The sequence below is a fragment of the Typopeltis vanoorti genome, chromosome 19 (genome assembly GCF_054136105.1).
Source record: "Typopeltis vanoorti isolate ZY-2024b chromosome 19, IOZ_Tvanoo_1.0, whole genome shotgun sequence".
Lineage (NCBI taxonomy): Eukaryota > Metazoa > Arthropoda > Arachnida > Uropygi > Thelyphonidae > Typopeltis > Typopeltis vanoorti.
In genome coordinates this window covers 30,215,577-30,240,088 of record NC_143567.1, presented here as the reverse complement: position 1 = coordinate 30,240,088, position 24,512 = coordinate 30,215,577, and the positions used below count along the sequence as shown (strand labels likewise).

Here is a 24,512-nt window from a genome sequence, read left to right as displayed (position 1 = left end):
TTAATTTTCTAAAACATTATACAGGGTGGACATAAAATAACTTTCCCCTCTTTGGAGGCATCTGTAACTAAAACCAATAAATGGGATGAGATCATATTTTATATTGAGAGATTTGAAGATATGCGAGATGATTTTCGCGAAAAAATATTTAGTACTAAAGTCACCGATAGGGGAAATTTTGGTACTGTCGGAGCCGAAAACAAGCAGATAATTACATTAAAGGTAGATAAACTCGAATAATAACATTTCGATGGTGTAAACGACAGCCGCATCACTCATTCCAGCTGGATATGTGACGCGTTACAATGATAATAAGAACAATATAATTAAACTAAAACAACACCTAGCGAGAGACAGAAATTAATGTAGTGATTGAACTCACAAGAAAAAATGTTTTATTCATCAGAATCAGGGTACCCTGGACCACATACACGATTTTCAATGTGCTGTCCTTTCTTGTGTACAACAAATTGTATCCAGTGTGCGACATGCTCTACACCTGAGCATAAGGAGTCGGAGTGGATGTTCACAAAATCCCTTTTTATGTTCTCTTTCAAGAAATGCAAGTTGGGAACGCCACCAACATACAAAACGGATTTCAAATACCCTCACAGCCAAAAGTCACACGGAGTGATGTCTGTGGATCGAGATGGCCATGCCGTTGGAAAGAACTGACTGATAACCCTCTCATTCTTGAAATGCTGGCGTAAAAGGCGCTGTACTGAACGTTCAATGTGTGGCGGTGTTGCATCCTGCATAAAAATTATGGAGTCCAAAGATTGTCTTTGCTGCAATGCAGGAATGACAAAATTTTCCAACAGTCGTCGATAAATCTCTCCAGTTATGGAGCTGGTTACAGGAATTCTAGGGGATATATGCTCAAAAAAGTATGGTCCTATTATGAAATCGGCTGTGAAGCCACACCTCGTGGTTACTTTTGGAGAATGCAGTGGTACTTGCTGGATTGCTTGGGAACGTTCCGATGCCAAAATTCTGCAGTTGTGAGTGTTGACCGACCCATTCAGATAAAAATGAGCCTTATTACCCCACAATATTCTTCAAGGCCAGTCATTGTCGACCTCCATTCGAGCAAGAAACGTTAGCGCGAATGTCATAATCTGCGGTAGTTACTGTTTGCACACGACTGAACTTATACGGATATAAGTGAAGCTTTTTCTGTAAGATATTCCAGATTGTACCATAAGCCATAACAAGTTTACGAGCTATGGCACCAGCGCTTGGACTAGTACTGGTCCCTGTGGCGTCCAACACCGCAGTAGCAACGTCTGTTACTGTCTCTTCTTGCACTGTTTTCCGTCCTCTGCGAGGTCCAACATCTAGTATCTAGTTTCTTCGCACTTCTTAATCATAGCTCTCTGTGCTACAGCTAACATAGCACTTGTACGCAGGTTATGAAACCTTCTAATTTCCCGAAGGGCCGCTACGACATTGGACTGTTTAAGGTAAAACAACTTAACAAGTAAAACTTGCTGAGGCATTATAGGAAGCATATTGAGCACAATTCGTCAGTCATTCGAATTACTTCCTGAACGTTTCCAATTCCTTTTTAAGTGGAACTGGTTGCGCTGCTGTCACGTATGCACAGTAGAATTCGAATAATCCTTTTTGCCTGCTTTTACTGCAAATATTTGACTGCTTTCGGCTCCGCATGCGCCACAATTTCCCCTACCGGAGGCTTTTGGTACTAAATCTTTTTTTTCGCGAAATTCACCTCCCTATGCCTTTGACAGGCTCAATATGAAATGTGGTCTATCTCATTCTGTTTATTAGTTTTAGCTACCGAAACCTCCACACAGGGAAAGTTAATTTATGGCCTCCCTGTATTTAAATGATAACAAAGAAAAAATGCCTGTTTAGCAACGTAATCTTAGGTGCCTGTGTGGCCTTTTGCAAGTGGCATTTGCCTCCAATGCGCTTTATTTCCGATTTTCCGAGAGAAAAATATTGTTTTTGTTTTTTTCTCGGAAACTCGTGTTTTTCGTCATTCATATCAAGAAAATTGACCGAGGAACTTACATTAATTCAGATAGCAACATATTCTGTTAGGGTTAGGTATCAAGAGATGGCTTGTCAGTCTCTTCATCGGTGGCTGCGTATAATTAGTGATAGACATGGGCCAGTTATCTTTGATTGGCTGCCGGTGTAGATCGGACTGCCCACTCCTGAAAAAGTCTGTAAGGGTTAGATGCTACCACGTGTTGCTTATTCTTTATACCTCAACAAAACGGTGTTACTTGATTTTTTCTCTTCCTTTATATCTAACGCTTTGGTGTAGATCTTTTTCTATTAAAAAAAATTGTAATTTTAAATTAAAAAATATGTCCTCTTTGTTCTTCCTTGATGTCATTCCAAGGAGGAAGATTAACTTCATAAACAGACCAATCTCTATACCTTTATTCTTGAGGTTATCATGATGGTCCGTTGATGCTCATGTAGGCAGTGCACTCTTTTCTCAAGTTAATAGAATCCCATTGATTGCTATCTTCATCATCATCATTTGAACACAATCTCAATCCTACATGAAAAGAAGAAACCAGTCAGTAGCATATCACATTCCGTATTGACTAAATTTTATCACTCGAGGAGAAAATAATGTTGTGTGAATAGTCCTATGCGAGGGACGTTTGCACCATCTTTTAATTTCCGAACGGCATATCGCTCGAAGAAAGCAATTCTTATTTCTAATGTAGACACCAGCAGGGGCTAGTGGTGTGTTTTAAGGATTTCTTCGAGCAATCGAGGTAATCAATCTTGTGTATCCGCAAGTGGATTTTTTACTTGGAAATGTGGTTCTTGAGCCTCGCAAAAACTCAAGAAAATGGATCAGAGAACCAACCACCAAACCACAAGTTCTCCTCAAAGCTCAGTAGAAGTGGCGTGTGCACTCTATGGCGCTTTACCGCATGAAGAAAGGATTTGGTGGTTCAAATCTAGTCGCCGACTAGATGAAATTTTTCTAAGCCTTTTTTCGACCGGTTTCCGAATTAGTGGATATCTGGCACGCACTAGAGGGTTTTTACTCCGGGAAACTCGGGTTTTTCGTCCCGTAAACTCAAGAAACTCAACCGTTGAACCAAGACTATTTTCAGGCATGAAAAATATTGTGTTAGGGTTAGGTACCACGAGATGTCGGCACTAGCTTGCCACTTTCCTCACGGCGTACCGATGAATCAGTGATAGTCTTGGCCATCACTGATTCAGCTATCTCTCAGATTGGCTAGCAGTGGAGATTGAACTGCCCACTCAGTCTTCAAAAAAAGTTAGATAGGGTAAACGGCACCGCCTTTTCCCTATACGGGAACAAATAGGCGTGAGCGATTTTTTTATTTTTAGAACTAAACATTATTTCAGATAACAAATATATTTGAAGCGCCTCCGTAGCGCAATTGGAAGAACGACGGTACATTGCGCCCTTCGAGTGGAATAGGCTTAAGTTCGATTCTCGTCGCGACGGGAGGAATCTTTATCTGGTCGATTTCAGTCGATGGTGAGTTAGCCGATCTCATACGGAGGTAGCAGGGTTTTTTCTCCCGGAAACTCGGGTTTTTCATCCCGCATACATACAAATCGGCCCTTCAGAACACACGCAATTTACAGACAACAATTACTAGTTGTGGTGGTGTTGGAGGTGGGCGGTAGATGGCGTTGATTCGTAGTAGAGGTAAGGTGTAGAGATCGTTGAAGATGTCCTCCCGCGATGAGTCTTCGGACTCCTTGGAGGTATCAGGAATAATAATAATAATAATAATAATAATAATATTATGTTAGTTAAAGCCCACGAAATGGCGACATTTTCTCTCATCTCATCACCGGATATCGATTATAATTAGAGTCGGTCATGAGCACACTATCTCTCATTGGTTACCGGTGGAGATTGAACTGCCTATCCGTTCTCCAATAATTTTAATGGGATAAACGACCTAGAAACTTTCTTTGCTAAATTTCATTTGAAGTTTATTAAACTTCACAAAATGAAGTTTACTAGGTCGTTTTATATTCCTCACTGAAATCTGCCATTAACTCCTGATTGACACTTTTCCTAAAGCAAAGAACTTGTTTAATTTTTTTTTATATTGTTTTTCCTGTTTATTCTAGGTTTGCCCTTTTTATGACGTCTGGAATAAGTCCTTCAAGAACATGCATTGAGCGACCATTGAATCTCTTTTATGACCAAGCCAGATTATTTTTTTCATGTAGTGGACCTGAGAAATAAATTATTCTTTATCTTACTTCATATAAGACATTCTGTCAGGAATGATTTCACTGTCGTCTGAAAAGGCTTTTACCGACAATTAAAATTTCCTGTGTACAGCAATTGACAGAAGCACTAATGAAGGCTGTTCCGTCCTGTATATCACCGAACTATATGTAGGAAATTGATTATATCTTTTATTGGCAATTGCTTTAGGAGTTCCAACCAGCATTAAATAAAGATTACTACTTCAGTTGCCAGTATGTGTATTTTTACCTCAACTGCAGAACAACTGATTGTTTTCTCTACTTAATTCCCTCCTGCAAACACTGGTACCCCCATACTCCTGATTGCTGCCAATGGTATGTTTGTGTTTATATATCGTGCGTCCTGTTGGCCGATTTGCTTGTTTGCAAAATGCAAGGCATGAGTATTTAGTAAGATAAAACTTGCCTTCTTCTTATGAGATCGGTAAACTCACCTTCAATATAAAAAGGCTATACAAAGATTCCTCTCGATACGAAGGTTATCGAACTCTGGTCTTTTCCAATGGTTATTCTTCGAACTGCTTTTTCAATCTTGAACTTGATCTAATTGCCTTATAATTGTATGCTTGTTATCTGCAAACAGTTGTTTTAGTTTTTTAGGCTGAAGTTGCTTTTTGAATTCTTGTTCTGTTATCACGTGTCGATGGTCCGTATTTATTAAAGGTATTGCCAAGGTATTTAAACTCATTATCTTCTACTATGGGTGTACCTTGAGTACGATTTTTATAGTTCCTTCCATAGCAATTCCTTTCTGGTCAGAAGCATATTTTTTGCCATTGTGTTTTATTTTGGGGGTATTTATGCTTAATCCATATTTTCAAAGAGTATGAGCGAATTTTGTAGTAATTTCCTGAAGATCTGAGATGTGTTTCGCTAAGAGATCAATATTATCAATCAACGTTTGATGGCTTATTTTCATCTTCCTCCTTCTACCGTTACTCCAATATCACAGTTCTTGAAGGCTTCATTTTCAACTTATTCTAGGAGGCAGTTAAATACCATCGGTAATAATTTGCACCATCGCATCAGTTCACCCCAGATATAGAAACGTAATGCCCTTCTATAATTCCTAATGATTTCAATCATCTTTTCATGAGATGGGTACAGGGATTCGATCATTTTTTTTTGTATGTATGGCAGAATATTGCAAAACTTTTAAGGACATTATGCCAAATTCAGTGGATTCAAATGCTTTCTGTGGGTGAATAAAATGTGGCACTTTATGTTAGAAAATATAAGACTTATTGTTAAACTGACCATAGATTTTTAATTCGTGCGTATGTTCGTACAATATTGCCTACCGGTTTCGCTAGTAACTGACTAGTTTTCTCAAGGCTTGCACAGTGAAAAAAAAGGTTTAATAATACAAAAAAAACGTTAGTATCTGTTAGGTAGCTGCGGTAACACATTTGCTTGACATTTCTACTCAGTATCATGAACACGCGTTACATGCAAACGTGTAATATGATTATTCGCGTTCTGTAGTTCTATTGAACTGAGGGAATTTATGTTGTTATTTATGGCACTTTAAGTACTGTAAAATCAATGTTCCCTGTGGTCATTGGAATAATTCCATCTAAATTTTTTTGGTCCACGTTATCAACATATTTGAAAATTTTTTCGAATTAGCATATCATCTCTGTAACAATTTTCATGATTTGTAAGAGATGTTCCACCCTCCTCCGAAATTATATCCAGCAATTACAAACAAAAGACTATTAATTTCCTGATTATTTGGCACGCTGATGTACAATTATTCCTTTGAAAAATTTCCCGAATTTCTGTTTAATCTTAGGTCAACTATTTTTTTTTTTCAAGTTTTGTTGTTTTATTTAAAAAAATCTCCTAATGCCTTTTATTCCCTTTTAGGGAGTACGCGAGTGGGCAGTTCAATACCCGCCGGTAGCCAATCAGAGATAGCTCGATCTTCATTATCGGTCTCATAAAGCATATCTGTTATTTTTGCTGAACTTTAAAGAAATAAATATTAATACTATTATTTTAAAGGTATCTGTATGGTGTGAGAAGAATTGTATCTGTACTTCCATTATTTCCGCAGTATCTCTCATATATGCTTTTAAACTCATTCATTCACAAAGCTTTTCACAACCACATTCACCAATCCCCTATTCTCTCTCCATAAATTCTAGTCATAATACCTTTCCTAAAATGCTTGGAGAATTTCCATTTTTGACTCCTTGTTTTCTCTCTCTCTCTTTCTCCCGTGTGCTGAAAAAACGTCTTCATTGTTGTTAATGACACAAAACCCATTTATTAATTTGCATACTTCTAACATCTCTTGTCGTTTTCTCCCATCTGCCAGATATTTAATCCCACAAATCGGTAATCTGTTCTCACTGCGAGCATTCCATACACATGCCACAATCTTTGTCACTCGCCCTTTAGATCCCCTCCACTACTTCTTTATCTGAACGGAATCCAGCTGTCATATCTGTGCGCAGTAGTCCGGATGTGTTGTTATTAAAGCCTTTAATCGGGGAACAATAATCACACTATTACTGCTTGATAGTATATTCTTCAGCAACCACCTAAACTGTTTGGGCATCCTTCGCAATACGCATTCTAAATTTCAACTCTCTGGCCTCATCAATATAAACCTTTCTCTTCGTTGCAAAAAAATGTCAGCCAGGTACATCTACTCCTACTACTTATCTATTCAACTTTTACTGCAGGATATTTATATCCACTCCCTTGAATTTATGGAAGTGTTCTATGTGGTATTCTGTCAAATCCCTTTGCATAGTTTATCAATATCACTGAGTAGCAATTTCTTTGATCCATCATTTAACAATATTCAATTTTGATTATCCTTCTGACAGAAACGCTTATAAAAAATTAGCAAATTATTAAGCAGCAGGACTAATTTGCTCTCTTTTCACTCTATTGGCATCCTTCCGCATTGAGATTTAAATAAAAATAGTTTGTCAGAGGGGCCTTTAATTCATTTGCACATAATATACAGCAGCCATGCCACATAATCCATGGTTGTGTTTCCATTGATTTTCTGCATCATCTTTAGCTCACGTATCTTTAGACTACTTAGAAAACACAGACGCTGCCCAAACGTCTATATATCCGCTTTCTATTAGTCCATTTTGACAGCTCGCTGGCTAGTGAAACCTTATCAAAATGGACTAATAGAAAACCAATATATATAGACGCTTGGGCAGCGCGTATGTTTTCTACTAGTCAGCGCTAAGGCAACTCGTAAATGCCAGCGAGTGTAATCCTATAAGCTCTCTGGTGAACTTATTTTAAGAAACTTTAATAGTTTTACATTCGGCTTTGAAATAATGCTGGATCTAATATGCACTTATATAATTAATTAAATTAAGGGAATATTAGATCCCACATCGTTTTAAAACCGAATAAGAAACTTAGAGATTGGAATCAGAGAGTTTCATGCCGAATATAGAATAAAAAACTATAAAGGTATCGGCGAATACTAGCGTGAGCTAAATGCAAGTAGTCCTAGAACGTAGTACAAACACGGGCAACTCGTTGCAAAGGTGGGGAAAGTTCTGATCGCTATTCTTGGTATTTACCATAATGTAAAAACACATTTCCTAGGAAATGTATGCTGTTATTACATTATGGTAGGGAGGTCACTACTCAGACCGGTTTCAGCCTTTTTTGAGGCTTCATCAGTGAGTAATAATGTAAAAACACATTTCCTAGGAAATGTATGCTGTTATTACATTATGGTAGGGAGGTCACTACTCAGACCGGTTTCAGCCTTTTTTGAGGCTTCATCAGTGAGTAGCTAGACCAATTAATACCAAAGGGTATAGCGAAAAGAACTTATAAAAAAGCACTTATATAATTTTGCATCGCCGACTGAAGGCTTTTGGCCCTGTATTTTAGTAAATATTTATGATACTGCGAAACGATCGAAACTGTTAAAAATCTTGTGATATGCTGAAAGTTAAAAGTAATTTCTCACCAGCACAATTTGATCACATATATAATCCATTTGTGGATTATTGCAAATACTAGTGTTTAAATGTGGACCCTATAATAATTGAAAACTTCTTATCGCGATGTCAAACATATCGGTCACACTGAAAATGAATGAAATAACTTACTGAACTTAATCTTAATAGGGAAAAAATAGGAAATTTGTTTTCCCTTCCTTGTTTCCCCTCGTTTTTTTTTTTTTTTTTTATTTGGTGTGGAAGTTTTTTAATAATAATAAAAAAAAATATTCATGTGGCGGTTGTCGAGAGTATGAAATTGTGGTACCAAGATCCCCTTCTGGTTCTAAGGGAAGGTTTATCAAATTTACGCCAACTGACATGTTAAGCCTAATTGTCGGGTTAAATTTTGTTGCGGAGTTTGTTTTGTGTGATGTGCTTATCATAGCGTTTCGAACAGCAACTCTGATAAATATATATTGAATATATATATTATGCGATTTAAGATATATCAATGCGTCTGGGTAAATATTTTGATTTCATCAAAGGTAGGATATATTTTATTTATTTATTTATTATTATTTTTTTTTTTGGTACTAATTCTAGTGTATAGATATCAGCTAAGTGTTTATTAAATTATATTTCTTCGATAATTTAATACTTTTTTTTTTCTCCCCATCTTTCTATTGAATGTTTTGATTTGTATAAGACATTTTGCTAACATAGCTTTTTTTCGTGAAAGTAACTTAGCACAATTCATTGTCATTTTCTAGAATTAAATTTTAAAATTATATTTGTTAATTGAGTTAGGGAATATATGGTCATCAGCTGTTGACTTTTCAAATTTGTGCGTATTTATTCGTTTTCATCATGGATATATATTCATCATGGATATAATAATATCCCTCCTTTATTTGAAACTCGTGGTAGTTAAGATCGACAGATAAAAACTCACTCAACAGTCTTTATTTACAATAATCTAACACTGTTCTTAAGTTGCTTTGTTAACGCATTTTTAATGTACAAAACTAACCATCAGTTTTCATCTGAAGTATCGAAAGTTATAAAAACAAACAAACAAATATATCCCAAACCTTGAAAAAAGTGCATGTGGATATGTATGTATGTATGTATTAATTATTATTATTATACCACACCTCCATGGATACCGAAGAAGACTCATTGTAGGAGACTCAAACTACCTACACAATATTAGTCATATCTTTCTTGAATTCATTAATGGATGAAGCACTCACAACTGAGTTAGGCAAAACATTCCACTCATTCACCACTCTCCAACCAAAAAAAAAAAAAAAAAATCTAGTCCTCACACCCTTGTTAACTATACTCTTACTTAATTTCCACGGTTGACCTCTTGTTCTTCTACCACTAGCCAACTGCTGACATATTTCCCCTGCATCAATCCTGTAAAACCCTTTTAGTAATCTAAATGTTTATATCATGTCCCCTCGTTTCTGCTCGTCAACCAACTTCTGAAATTCTCAAACTCTTAATCTATCAATGTAGGGAATATTCCTCAAGCCATTCACCATCTTGGTCACCTGCCTTGGAATCTTTTCTTCCACTTTCTCATCTCCAACGAATCCAGGTCCTAGGCATGGTAATCCATATATAAATGTATCAGCACCTTATAAAGAGGAATAATAACTTCATCTCTTCATGTTCTTCAATAACCAAGTCATTCTATGAGCTATGTTGGGCACAACAATATGCCCTCTGAACTTCAACTGTCTATCCACCAAGTCCCTAGCCTTATCAGTTTCACGGAGTGCAGTTCCCTCAATGTAGTACACAGCTTGTGATGTTTAATCAACTTGCAAGCTTTACACATCAGCTTGATTAATTTTTATGCAACCCAGCTTTGCATCATCAGCAAACAATTGATTATCTCCCTTCATATCATTTTTGTACAAATTGAACAATAATCGTCCAAGCACAGAGACTTGTGGCACACCACTGGTCACCTGCTTCATCTTGGACTCTATTCCTCCATACATTACCTTTTTGGTATCTGCCCATGAACCACTTTTGTATCCACTTCACCAGTTTAATATCCATTTTCATTTGTTCCAATTGGCAGCAGCATTTCATTGGTTATCCTGTCAAATGCCTTGGCATAATCTAGTAGTATTGCTCTGTAGCCATTCTCCCTTGTACAACTCAGCTGTCACTCTATAGTAAAAAGTTAATAAATTACTAAGGCAAGACCCACCTTTTAACAAACCATGTTGCCTCAAAAATATCATATTATTATCTACTCATTCCTGAATTCTGTCTTTAATGAACTTTCCTATGTTTTTTACCACCACCTGAGATGGTGCATGATGTCTAGCTTCATGATCCTATATAATTATGGGTGAATTTTCAATCTTTCTCTTGATACCTTGAGTATCAAGAGAGTCATGACACTCGCCTGTCGAGTGAATCACTGATTTCTTTTATTCCAAAGCATCAGGACCAAAATTTGACTTGTAATTATTTCTAAGTCAGATATTGTTGGTCAATATTCAAAAGGACACCAAATTTGAAGTATTAAATCCTGTTAAAAAAAAAAAAAGCACTTTAAAAATACCTGAAGTGCTTCAAAAAGCATAATTTTTCTTATTCTTCTACTGGTATTTGAAATACAAAAATTATTTCAAAAAGTGAAATATATTTGTTTCTTAAGTTATTATTATTATTATTATTCAGGCCTCCATGGAGTCAAGAGACTCATTGCAGGAGGGCCTTACTAAGAAACACAAAGCCTATCATATGACTCCTTGAATGCATTGACCGTTCTTGTTCTCACCACTCTTATCAGGCAATGCGTTCCACTACCCTCCACATAAAGAAACCACGCCTCACCCTCTTGCTCACAGATTCCTTTTATACTTTCCCAGGGATGGCCCTTGTTATCGCTCCTTTCAACCAAGTGAAAGAACACCCCAGTGTCCACCTTGTAACTGTCTCTCAAAAGTGTAAAACTTAAATCATATAATCTCTCCTTCTATCCACCAAACTCTGTAGTCCACATTCCATCAGCTGATCCTCATAATTAACATTATGTAGTCCTGAAACCATCTTTGTTATCTACCTCTGCACCCTTTTTACAGTTAATATATCCCTTTCAAATCCTAGGGACCAAATTTGAGAACAGTAGTCTAAGTGTGGTTTGATCAGGGTCTTATACAACAGAATGATAACTCTTCTATCTCTGCAGGTCAGGATCCTTCTCAGGATTGCAGCAATCCTCTGGGTTACCTTCATCACCTTTGCAATATGCTTTCTGAATTTCAGTTTTCTATCGATCATCATCCCCCCCCCCCCGGATCTCTTGTCTCCCATACTTCCTCCAGTACACCTCCTCCAATTGATTATGCAGCCATCCATCGATATATCCCAAACTTCAAGACGTTACCAGCAAAATGTAATTTTGCTGCATTAAACTGAACACCCCCATTCATTTGTCCATCTGTCTAGTATTCAAATCCTCTTGCAGGGCTGCCACATCTGTACTATTACTAATAACCCTTCTCAGCTTCACATCATCTGCAAACAACTGAATATCCCGTTGCAGTCCATTGACAATGTCATTAATATAAAGGTTAAACAATACAGGTCCTAGTACTGACTCCGTGGAACCCCACTTGTAACCTTCTGCTTCCTTGATATTGCCCCACCATACACAACTCTGTGATACCTATTAGACAGCCATTCCTGAATCCAGTTGACTAACCTGGCATCTAAACTCGTGCTATAACTTAAACATCAGCTTATCATGTGGCACCCTGTCGAATGCCTTCGTTAAATCCAAGAAAATGGCAGTATATGCCTTTCGCTCATCAACTGCTCTTGTTACTTTTATATTTTATATGTTACTTTTTTTATAATAAAAGGCAATCATATTACTTAAGCAAGAGTGCCCCCTTAACAAATCCATGTTGATTCTTACAGGTAACATTACCCTCATCTGCCCAATGCTGTATATTGTCCCTTACTGATTTCTGCATACCTTAACAACTACTGATGACACACAAACTGGCCTATAATTAGACACTTCTAGTTTGCTACTGCCTTTGTGCAATGGCACTATCTTACCTTCCTTCCATTCCTTGGGTACCTTTCCTATAGCCACACTTTCATTGAAAAAGCCAGGCCAAAGGAGCTGTCAGTTCTTTAGTACATTATCTCAAAACCCGTGGTGAATTACCATCCAGTCCCACTGCTTTACTGACATCCAGAGTACTCAGTATTTGGAACGCACTCGCCTGTAAACCTCGAACCTGCCCCCCCCCTCTAGTATTAAAACCTTCTCCAGGATGAAATACTCCAATAAAGTGCTCATTGAACAACTCCACTATGTCCTCTGCATCAGTCACTCTATTCCCATTTTTATCCCATAATGTCATTCTTCCACAATCATTTCTCCTCCTGCAGGTCACATAGCTACTTCCCTAGAATTTTCTTTGGATCTTAGTGCCAATCTCTTCTCATTCTAGTTTTGCTTTCCTCACCATACTAGTCATTCTCCTGGCCTGAGTCTTATATTCTTCATGCATCTGCTCTCCACCCCTTTCCTTGTATCTCTTCCATACTCTCTTTTTCACCTGCAGTTCCTGTTTGATATTGTTTGTCATCCACTTCACACCAAATTGTGTCTGCTTCTTCACTCGTGGAATACAGCTTACTATTGCTGCTAACAAATATTCCTTCACAATTTACCAAGCAGTAATAATATCCTGGCCTTCCAGTTCCTTCCTCCATGGAACTGCCTCAAATTGATATCTATGACTATTATAATCACACACCTTATAATTCCATGTATGTTCCCTTTTCTTTGATACTCCTGCATGACTATTCATCTTCCATGTCAAAACCACATGGTCACTCTCTCTCCAACTGTGAGATGTCATCACAGTTATTATCGGCTCTTCTGATGCTATGACCAAATCTAAAACTCTTGAACCTCTTGTTCCCTCTATTACATGTCGTCTAAGACATTTGTCTCTCAAGAATTCTAGAAATTCTATTCCTTATTGCTACATGCATTTTCCTCTTCCCAGCTTATACTGATGTTGTTAATTTCCCATAACAATCATTCTTCTTGCACTTGCCAAGCTCAACTGCCTAAACATCTCCTGCTCCCCACTCTCTGTACTCCTTGGCTTGTAGCAACACCCCACTAAATATCCTGTATTGCCCACCTCTACCTCACACCGTGTGCTTTCAAAGCCATTAGTGTTACTGCCTTCTGAGAAAGTTGTCTGAGAAATTCAACCTGATCAGGCCACAATGAAAAGGGGACTGGGACATCATACAATCTTCATACAACCTATACAGGTTGCATTGTTCAACTGATTTTGACCAAGAAATTTATATATATGTATATATTTCTTGGTCAAAATCAGTTGAATAATGCATATATATATGTAGAAAGTATTTTACCTTGGGTATAATAAATGTTTGGTATTTTTAACATATATATATATATATATATATATATATATATATATATATATATATACAGATATATATATCTGTATATATATATATATATATATACAGATATATATATCTGTATATATATATATATATATATATACAGATATATATATCTGTATATATATATATATATATATGCACACATATATTTAATTTCTGTGTAATCAGAAAGGGGTAAAAGGGGAGGAGAGTTTTATCATTCTTTGGATCTTGAACAAATTTAGCATATAACATTTTTTGATCTTACTTAAGGTCTCCTGAGAAACTTGATCCAATCAGTAAACGAGACCACTTCTTCCATATACACATGTACAAATTGAATCTGAATGCTCAGTTGATGTTGACTGAATTTGGAACATAGTTGCTTTCTTGATTGCTAAAGTTCTCTTTAGAATTTCATGCTAATTGGACTAAAGTGAAGGTAGACAAATTGAAAAAGGGACCCCCCCCTCTTTTTTTGTAAGATGGAGGATGAAATTGCAAAGGAGAGAGAATAAAATAGGATGCCCCAGACATTGTTGCTGGTTACATGGAAAACATCTAAAACAAATGATATCCTATTTATAAAAAATAAAAAAAAATCTAAATATGAAAGAGAGTGAACCAGAATACCAAGGAAGGGTGAGATAGCTAAACTTGAGAATTGCTGACGCAATTGCTTTGTCAATGGTGTAAATTTTCTCTGAAATTCAAGCAGTAACAATGATGCCATATAAGCCTAAATTCCCAATTTTAGACTGGGGTTTTTCATCTTGCAAAACCAGCAAATTCTGTGCTCTATCCAGAATACAAAATTTAAAATCAGCTCTTCTGGCACACTTTTGTGACTCTTAGTTGCTTCATTTGTAATTCCAAACAACTCCACTTGTTGATTTTGTTTAGCATTGTGGTAGCCAAGAAATTGTGAATGATTAGTATGTGATCTTTACATAATACTAAAAGATACGTACTGAAAAATAGCAATAATGCTAACAGATATCACCATTATGTTCCAGGTATGTTGCATTTGCGTTATTAAGCTGTTTAAGTATTAAGTAGAAATTTTTTTTTTTTTTCCCTGAATGATTGTTGTGTAAATGGTAATATGAAAAACTTGTCTGAATCCCACTTTGTCATCATCGTGTGTTATACTTTTGCGTAGGCCTACAGCATTTACTGCGTAAGCTTCCATAACTGATAATCCTGCAGAATAGGTTAGTTACTCCTCATTCCCAGTAGTATCCCATGTCTGTCGAAGCGTATGTTCACGGTGTCGGTTTGCCTGCTTTGTGGTGCTTATATTTGCAGTCCTTATATATATATATATTTAATCTTTACATCACACATTAAATGATACAAAAGCTAAATTAAATATGGATAGACATACTTAATTCCTTTCTTAACTTATATATATTGATTCTTTTATATATAATGTCAATTATTATATTTTATTTATAATGGAGAATATAAACTAATGAATTCTGATGACAGTAAATATACAAACAACATACATAATGGAAGTAATGGAACCCACTTTGTCATCATCGTGTGTTATACTTTTGCGTAGGCCTACAGCATTTACTGCGTAAGCTTCCATAACTGATAATCCTGCAGAATAGGTTAGTTACTCCTCATTCCCAGTAGTATCCCATGTCTGTCGAAGCGTATGTTCACGGTGTCGGTTGCCTGCTTTGTGGGAGAAAAAACCCCAGGATAAACTGGGGGGGGGGGAACCCTGCTGTCCACTCCCAAGACATGCTAACTTGGCTATGGCTAAGGAAGATCTTTAATCTCACATCACTGACTGGAATCGAACCTAGGACACTCCTTCCCCAGGCATATGGTTGTGAAGCGAATAACCACTAGGCTAACTGTGCAGATGAATCTCACTTACAAAAGGGAAATCAGTTACAATTGAGTTCTGTAGGTGGGCTATGGTTATCTGGTTTCCTTGCTCTGGAGATAGAACAGTACTTTTTTTCAAGACACCAGAGAGTGGATTATCTGCCATCTAAAGACATTCATATACATGTCTGCATTGGGTTTTGAACTAACAGTCAGTTGGTTAGCGTCGTCACCATCCACTTTTCAAACCAATCCAGCAGTAACTGTTTGATTTTAAGTAAATTTTGCCTTTAATTCCTTTAATCAGTTATAAACATGCACTATATACTTTTCTGATTATTTGGAGCTTCTTGTTATAACATTATTCTTCTATACTGTACTCTAATGCATAGAGTACAGTATAGAACTGTTCAGTGAAAATCTTGTTGGCACATTTCTAAAAAATTGCAGCTGATGTTGGAGTGGAATGAGTTAGTACCGGTGATTATCAGCCTGATTTTTCTTTCCAAACAGAATTAAAGATGTTCAGGGTGATTTTTGTGTCATTCCAAATATGAGAATCGTATTTGAAGGTATCAGTGATTTTAGCTAGGTCTGGATAGAAGTAGTTCAGGAGTGAAGTAATTCCTTTAGGCTGAGATGACTAAGGAGTAGTATTTGATCTTGTCTGGAAGTTTTGGCATTAGGTAAGGAGAGGACAAGTGGCTCCCCCTCCCACAACATGAAATAGCCCAGTCTATATACAAGTAAATGATCAGTTATTTATTATTAAGGGACAAGTACTCAGGGACTTATTGAGGTAAGCCACATATCACCTGTACCAGCTCTTATACCTTTTCTTGAATTCATTCACACTCTGAAGGCAGTCCATTCTAATCAACTACCACTCCATGAGAGAAAAATCTAGTTCTTATCCTCCTTCATTGCATTTATTCTCAACTTCCACAGGTGGCCTCTCTCTATCCTCCACAAAATGAAAAATTCCATCTACTAGTAGCCTTTCTAATAAATTATGGATACAAATAATGTGTTATAGTAATAACTTCAGTTTAATATAAACCAAAATAATCACCTGATGTTTTGACTTTCATCAAAGGTCATTATACGGAGTATACATGCATATACAAATTAATGATGCCAAGAAATTATATTGGTTTGATCTTTTATCCCAAAGTTTGCACGTGAAGTAACTTCATGACTGGGCAACTCGTATATAGAGGCTAATAACTTCACATCACTTGCCTTAGTATCTGGACATCTATAATGCTATGCGTTATGGGAAGGGTCACTACCCAGATCGGTTTTGACTTTTATTGAGGTCTCAGTGGGAACCAGACCCAGAAGTGATACCAAGGTTGAAGTAATGCAGAAATCATATTTCCATATACAAGTAGCCATAGCCAAAAGGTATTGCACCTTATTACTAAATGGTATGCATGTACGTGTACATGCATACCATTATAGTGTACATGCATATGCAAACAGTTTATCAGGTTACAATGACGGAAACTAGGACTAGGTTATAGAGAAACTGATGCAAATGGTGCCAAGCTATCTGAGTGGGCAGAGGCAAACAGCATACAGCTGATTTTCGATCCCAAGGATAACTGCACTTGTAACTCGGCTAGATGGAATAGTGGCACCAATCCTGACTTAGGTTTTGTAACAACCAATCAAAGGTAGGACTAGGTTATAGAGAAACTGATACAAATGGTGCCAAGCTATCAGAGTGGGCAGAGGCAAACAGCATACAGCTGATTTTCGATCCCAAGGATAACTGCACTTTTAACTCGGCTAGATAGAATAGTGACACCAATCCTGACTTAGGTTTTGTAACAACCAATCAAAGGGGCCAACTAGCCATCGTGTTGTAGAAGACACAGTCAACACTGCCCTGTCTTTATTGAGGTGGGCCCTCAAATCCCAATTACTGAAACTACACCAATGCCATGTTGGAATTTTGCCAAGGCAAATTGGAACAGCTTTTCATCAGATCTAGATAAAAATGTGCACTGGATTCCACCACAACCTCATAACTACCGAAGATTTGTGAAAATAGTAATTTCTGCAGCCAAAAAACACATCGCTAAAGGTGAAAGGAAAGAATACATACCTGGCTGGAGCAAAACCAGCGAAGCACTTTATAACGACTTTCTGAATAGTGGACGTGTGGATGTTGCAGATGATCTTATTGACAGCTTAAATGAAGCTAGAAAGAACAAATGGATTGACACCATGGAAAGGCTGAACTTTAAACATTCAAGCAGGAAGGCATGGAGCCTCCTTAAAAAGTTTTGAGGGTGGTAATTCCCATTGCTCCAATGCAAAAGCTGCTGTTAGTGCCAACTGTATTGCCAATCAGATAGTGAATCTGTCCAGAGCTAAATCAGAAAAAACCCACACTAAAATAATTAGGAAGGAATTGACCAGACTTAAAGAAGGTTGTTTTGGAGTGACCCATCTATCAAATCCGTTCACCAAAGAACTTCTCCACGGAGTGAAAACTGGTAAAGCACCTGGATTTGATAATATTCACCCTGAGTTTTTAAAAAACTCTGGACCGAATACAGTGGAATGACTGACAAAATTCTTTTTTAATATTCTACAGAGTGGTAGATTACTAGCAGAATTTAAAAAATCAAAGGTAATAGCCATCCAGCCAACCTGGAAAGCTTGCTGATAAACCTGAAAGCAGTAGACCTATAGTACTGCTCAGTGTCTGTCTTAAGTTACTAGAAAGACTTACTTATTTATTACAATAGAATTAGTACTATTATTATTGATACTCTCTCTCATGAACAGGCCCGGGCACAACTGTGAAGATCAAGTTTTGGCCCTAACGACACACACATAGAATTCGGTTTCGAAAAATTCCTTAAAACTGGTGCAGTCTTTATAGACTTGACGGCTGCATATGACACTGTATTGAGGAATGGCATGATCTACAAATTCCTTAAAATACTGAAATGTAAAAAAATGATCCATCTGATCAACACTATTCTATCTAATAGAACAATACAGGTAGTTCTAGATCAAGCCTGCACAACTTGATTGTCTTTGAATTGAGATCTCTGTTTTGAGGAATGGCATGAATTACAAACTCCTTAAAATACTGAAATGTAAAAAAATGATCCATCTGATCAACACTATTCTGTCTAATAGAACAATACAGGTAGTTCTAGATCAAGCCTGCACAGCTTGGTTGTCTTTGAGGGCCAAACCCAACTTGGACCACCGGACAAGGGCCAGATCACTTCGGACCTAGAATCTTAGACTAGTCTGCTGCAGCTAAACTTAAGTAAATTTGTTAGTAGGTTTACAGTAAATACTAATTTATATGCATATTTATATTTTTTAGAGTTACAATTAAAATTATAATCAAAATTATTTACAAACAGATATAGCTGCAAAATTTCTCAATAAAAACAACCTAAACATAAACACAAAGCTTACTAATAATTTCACTGAGAATATCACACTTATTCTCAGTGAAATATTAGTGACTGAATGTCACAATGTGCCATTTCTTTGTTGTCACTATTTTATCAAAGTTTGGTGTCATGTTTGAAGTGGCCGTTCTTAATAAGGCCTCTAAATTGATATCACTTAAAGATGAACGCTGTTTGGTTTTGTTCAAGTTCATGACCGAAAATGTTTGTTCACCAGTATATTTGCTCCCAAACATACAAAATACCTTGTAGGCAGTATCCAACAAACTTTTAAATTTATCCTGATCCAGAATAGAATAAAACTCTTGTAAAGTACTCTCCCTATGCTTGACCCGATAGTTTTCAGAACACTGGAGATTAATAACATCCATCTGGAGTTCGACAGGTAGATTTCCTGCTTCGACAGAAAATTGATCCGCAATCACTTTTATGTGTTTGCGGATCCATTTTCTCAATGGATCTTCAAATTACTAATTTCATTACTCAATGGCATTCTTTTCTGAAATTCTTCACTTAGAAGTGATATGTGTTTCTTATATTTTCCACTCACCATTGAATGATATTCTCTCGAAGTTAAGAAATGTGACATATCCCCCTTAGCAAGTTGATTTTCATACAAACTTAATTTCATTTTGAATGCCTTTATAAGAGACATTAACTGAAAAACAAACTTATTTTTTCCTTGAAGCTGTAAGTTTAGGTCATTCAAGTGACCCAAAATGTCACACAAGAAAAATAAATCTTGATTCCATTCTTCATCCATTATTTCTGGGAATTTTTCCATATCTTCTTGAGATTCCAAAAATTCAACTAGTTCATTTTTTAGAGCAACAAAGCGTGACAAAACTTGATTACGGCTCAACCAACGTTCATCAGTGTGGTATGGTAGATCCCCGTACTCTGCATAATTTTTTTCTAGAAAATCCTGAAACATTCCGTTTCAAACCCTCAGCTTGAATATAATTGGCCAGAGCAAATATACTACTTTAATCACATGATCAAATTGCAAAACCTTTGAACATAACACCTGCTGATGAATTAGGAAGTGAAATTTTGTCAATGGTTTACCTGTATACTGTTCAATAAATATTACAGCACCAACATTTTTTTCCACACATAGATGGGGCATCATCAGTGCAAACTGCTACTAAATTCTTGAAATTTAAGCACAGTTTTTTGGTTACACACATCTTTACATTTTCTGCGATCTCTTTTTCTGTTATTCCTTTCATGAACACAAACCAGCAAGCTCCTTTGTCACCTCAACATTCTTACATATATTAAAAGCTATGCAGCATCTTCCACGTCAGTACTTTCATCCATAGCAAGTGAATAATAAACAAATTCACTAGCCGATTTTTGCAGGTTATCTTTAAGATCCTTGGCAATATCAGCCACCCTGCGCAACATTCATACTGGACAAACTGATATTTTCAAAATTATTTTTCTTATCAGGACACAATTCAGACACTTTTTTATCAACTCTCTCTCAGTAAATGATTTGCCAGCACAAACTATTTCTTGTGATATTTTTAAGCTCACCTTTGTGGCAACTTCATTTGCAGATGTCACTTTTTTAAAGGCTTGTTGCTCACCGCTAAGGACTTTCAATAACTTTGCTGCTTTTATTTTCTTTTCACTTGCATCCAACTTGCCAAGGTTAGGATGTTTCGATTCAAAATGACGTCTCAGATTTTACTCTTTCGGCACATTGATAGATTCCCAGCAAACAATGCACACTATTTTGTCCTTAAGCAATGTAAAAAATATTTGTTTGTCCACTCAGGGTTAAATGCTTCTGAATCTATTTTACGCTTTTTACTTAAGCTCATTGTGTCGAGATTGACAATATTAATTACAAAAAAACTAATGATGAAAAACTCACAATAATACAGGTTATGATAACAGTTATGTAATGTATTGCTCCATCTACAACCAACCACTACACTGCCAAAACCAGTCAAGGCACGGCCAACTTTGTGTAATATGATTCGTTCTCATTCATAGACATCAAGTCGTTATCATGGAGATGTAACTTTGAATTTCCCCACAGTGACACTAGCGCTAACAAAACCTCGAAGTGATTGTAATAATTTGTCATTAAATACGACAGTGGGAATAATTCCAAATGTAATTTATTGTCGAGTTGAAAGAAACATGATTGTAACATTAATTGCATGAACGTAAACATGCAGTCTTAGTAAAAATTTAATTCAACGCTAGGAAAAAATCATCTAATTTGATATTCCCCTGTATGATTAAATAATTCAATCAGGCAGACAGGCCCAAATAAATAGCATTGCAGTCCGCATGCGGCCTGCAGGCCGTATGTTGTGCAGGCCTGCTCTAGATGATGATATGAGCACGCCAAGAATACTTAACAATGGACTCCAACAGGGGTCAGTTCTGGCCCCCCTCTTCTATTCAATTATATTTCTGACCTTCCAAGGACGACATCTAGAAAATTTGCACATGCTGATGATCTATGCATCACATTCCAACATCAGAACTTCTGTACTGTAGAACACATACTAACTAGTGACCTAGAGAAGCTAAACCACTTTTTTGAGAAGTGGCATCTTATTCCAAGTACTACCAAGACAGAAACATGCTGTTTCCATTTGAACAATAGCATGGCACGAGTGCCATGCTATTGTTTACATGGAAGTGTGCCACTAAATGGGAACATACTACCGTACAATTTTAATCCAAAGTATCTGAGCAGAATCCTCTCCTTTAATAGACATCTCTCCAATATTGCTGCCAAACTCAGAACTAGAAATAACATAGTGCATAAGCCAGAACAACCTGGGGGGGGCATGGCTTGTACTCCCACATTAAGGATATCTGCTCTGGGCCTCGTCTATTCAACTGCTGAATACTGCTCAGCTGTGTGGCCGAAGAGTGCACATGTTAAATTAATCGATACTGTGTTGAATCAGACAATGCGTATCATTTCTGGAACAATAAAGACTACTCCATCATTCATGTTGGAGGTTTAATGGAATATTATCAGCACTGAGAAAGGATTAAAACTAATTTTAATGCTTTCAATATTTCGTCTCAGTCACATCTTCGGGGATTACCAAAAACTTTTTGTAGCAACACACACAAATACAATACAACAGTGAGTGAAACTAAAGTCTTATCTAGGTGGTGCGCCCTCTATGGGTGTTGGATTCTAAATGAAGAGAAATGAAAATTGTTAATACTTCTTTCAGAATCCAACATAATCCTCCATGTCAAAGGCAAGACTTGTAAATATTATTTATTGTTTGTCTCTTGCTTATAGTGTGTTATTCATATAATTGCCTTTAATTTTGTTTATTATTATTTAATAATATCTTAAGTAATGTAATAGTAATAAAAAGGCTGTATAAAAATATTATTCTTTTAATTTACTTTATTATATAATAATATTATAAGAAGCTGTGCATGTATGTTATAGAATTTGTGTTTATTATGATTGAATGTGATTTATATGAGCTATGGATTATTTCTTTATTTGTATTTCTGAAAGAGAATGTATTTATGTAAGTTTAATGTATCCTATGTGAACTGATATTTTTTTAAATTTATCATTACTAAAAGAGAAAGTAATTTTATGTAATTCTTCTGATTGGATTTGATTGGCTGTTGTCAAGGAAACAGAGTTAATTTTAGATAGTGCGTGCGTGGAGCATGAGCTACGGTATTCGAAGGGAGAAGAATTGATATAAGCTGAACTAGCTAGAACCAGATTTTGGGTGGGAAGAATGTATTTAATTGGAGAACGAAGGTAAACAGGAGAAAAAGCTTATGGACAGCAAGGAGTGAAGTAAGGGGTGGCAGTAATTGGGATTTGGAAATGCTGTAAATAGATTATGAAAGGACCAGGAAATTAATAGGCAATTCGGAATACGGAATTCTAAAATTACGACGAATTCCGTTGTTTTGAAGAAGAACAGTGCAAGGCTGAATTTAATGCATTGTAATAAATAAGGAATAAGTAGATTACCTAATACGAGTGCTTCATGACTTATGAAGCTCTATATTTAACATTTGTTATTATAGTGAAGATTTCTTTTGAATAGTGTTGCTTCAGAGTGATAGTTAACTACAGTTTTAAGTATGCCTGTAGTGAATCCAATGTGTAAAAGATGTAACCCAGTAAGAGCAGTCCATTTTTTTATATTTCAGCGTGAAGATATAAGAGTTAGCTCCGTCTGATATATCTTAACATTAACTGTGGCGTTCTACTAAAAATAGCCGAAGTATGGAGCTTTAAAGTGTTTTCCCCCTTGAAGTGATGACTGTCTCATAATTAAATTAAGTGTTGACTAAGAGAGAATTAGAGAATTCTACTTTAAGAATAATTACTGTGAGATTTTGTAACATTGACCTGTGTGTACCATCTTCAATTATTCGAATGAATATAGTATTGACAGCTGAATGTGCGATACCTAATGTTTTATGTTTGTTTTGAGTATTTGGACTAAGCTGATTTGCATTTTCTTGTTTTTAAAGTTTTACTTAAATGTACATGTTCTAGAACCCTGTATTAAATGCTTATTTTATTGGATTCGATTTGTTGTTTGCCTGATTTTTCTTCATTGCACCACTCATAAAGTTTATCGGACTTTGCAGAAGCCTTAAATATTTATTTTAAATTCAGCTTGTAGAAAAGTGAGATTGTTTATTGATTCCACTATACTATATAGTTTAATCTGAATATAGGGTGGCGCAGGATAATATAAATTTCTCTATATTTGGATTAGTAATCAACCAAGAATTAAGATAATAAAAAACAGATAATTTAAATAAGAACTACGTTCTAACAAGATGGCGGATTCAGAACCAGGATGTACGATCCAACAATGAGCATTTGCAGGTGGCCTAGGATGTAAAGACGGATCTCTGATAATTAATGTTTCCCAAATTTTGGGAAGTTTTATGCAACCGCTATGTTCTCTCCCCAGGACCTTTTGAATGGGCAAACCACCCGGCTGGTTTTACTGACCCCAGCTAATTAATGTTGTGAATTGACATGGATAAATAATGGGCAAGAAAAATAATGGAAAAATAATTAATTAATAGTGATGAGAAATCGAACCAGAGAGTCTTGATACTCATGAGACCAGCTCAATTTCTTGCATTGCAAGCCAATCTCAAGAGCTTCAGATATTCACTTTGATGCACACTAATCCAGAAGAAGACAAAAATGGGATCTTGAGTACAGCAGTATCAGCTGCAAAGATCTTTTTACGAAAGAGACATAATTTTGATGTTTGAAAGAAATAAGTTGTGAAAATTGAGCGAATTTGAATCGATGTTAAAAATCTAAATTTATTTTTCTTAATAATGGTTTTTGTCCAATGATCGTGAGTCAAGTATTTAATATTTTATATTTTAAAAGAAGGCGTTCATATCAAATATAGTTGTGATCTCGGGGAATTCTTGAAACTCCGAGGACTATGACGTCAGTCTTGAGTGATACCAATTCCCATTCCTAGGAATTAATACTTATAAATAGTAAAATTGTGACATAATGCGTGTTATG

At 36.3% G+C, this 24,512-nt stretch overlaps 1 protein-coding gene across 1 annotated transcript in view; it reads left to right on the top strand.

Annotated features, from left to right (window-relative positions):
* The first annotated feature begins 8,538 nt into the window (after positions 1-8,538).
* Positions 8,539-24,512, top strand: part of LOC150095959 (sentrin-specific protease 6-like) — a 452,901-nt gene continuing 436,927 nt past the window's right edge. The window contains exon 1 of the mRNA XM_090408975.1: positions 8,539-8,743. The gene's annotated coding sequence lies outside the window, so the exon portion shown is untranslated. The remainder of the gene's footprint in view (positions 8,744-24,512) is intronic.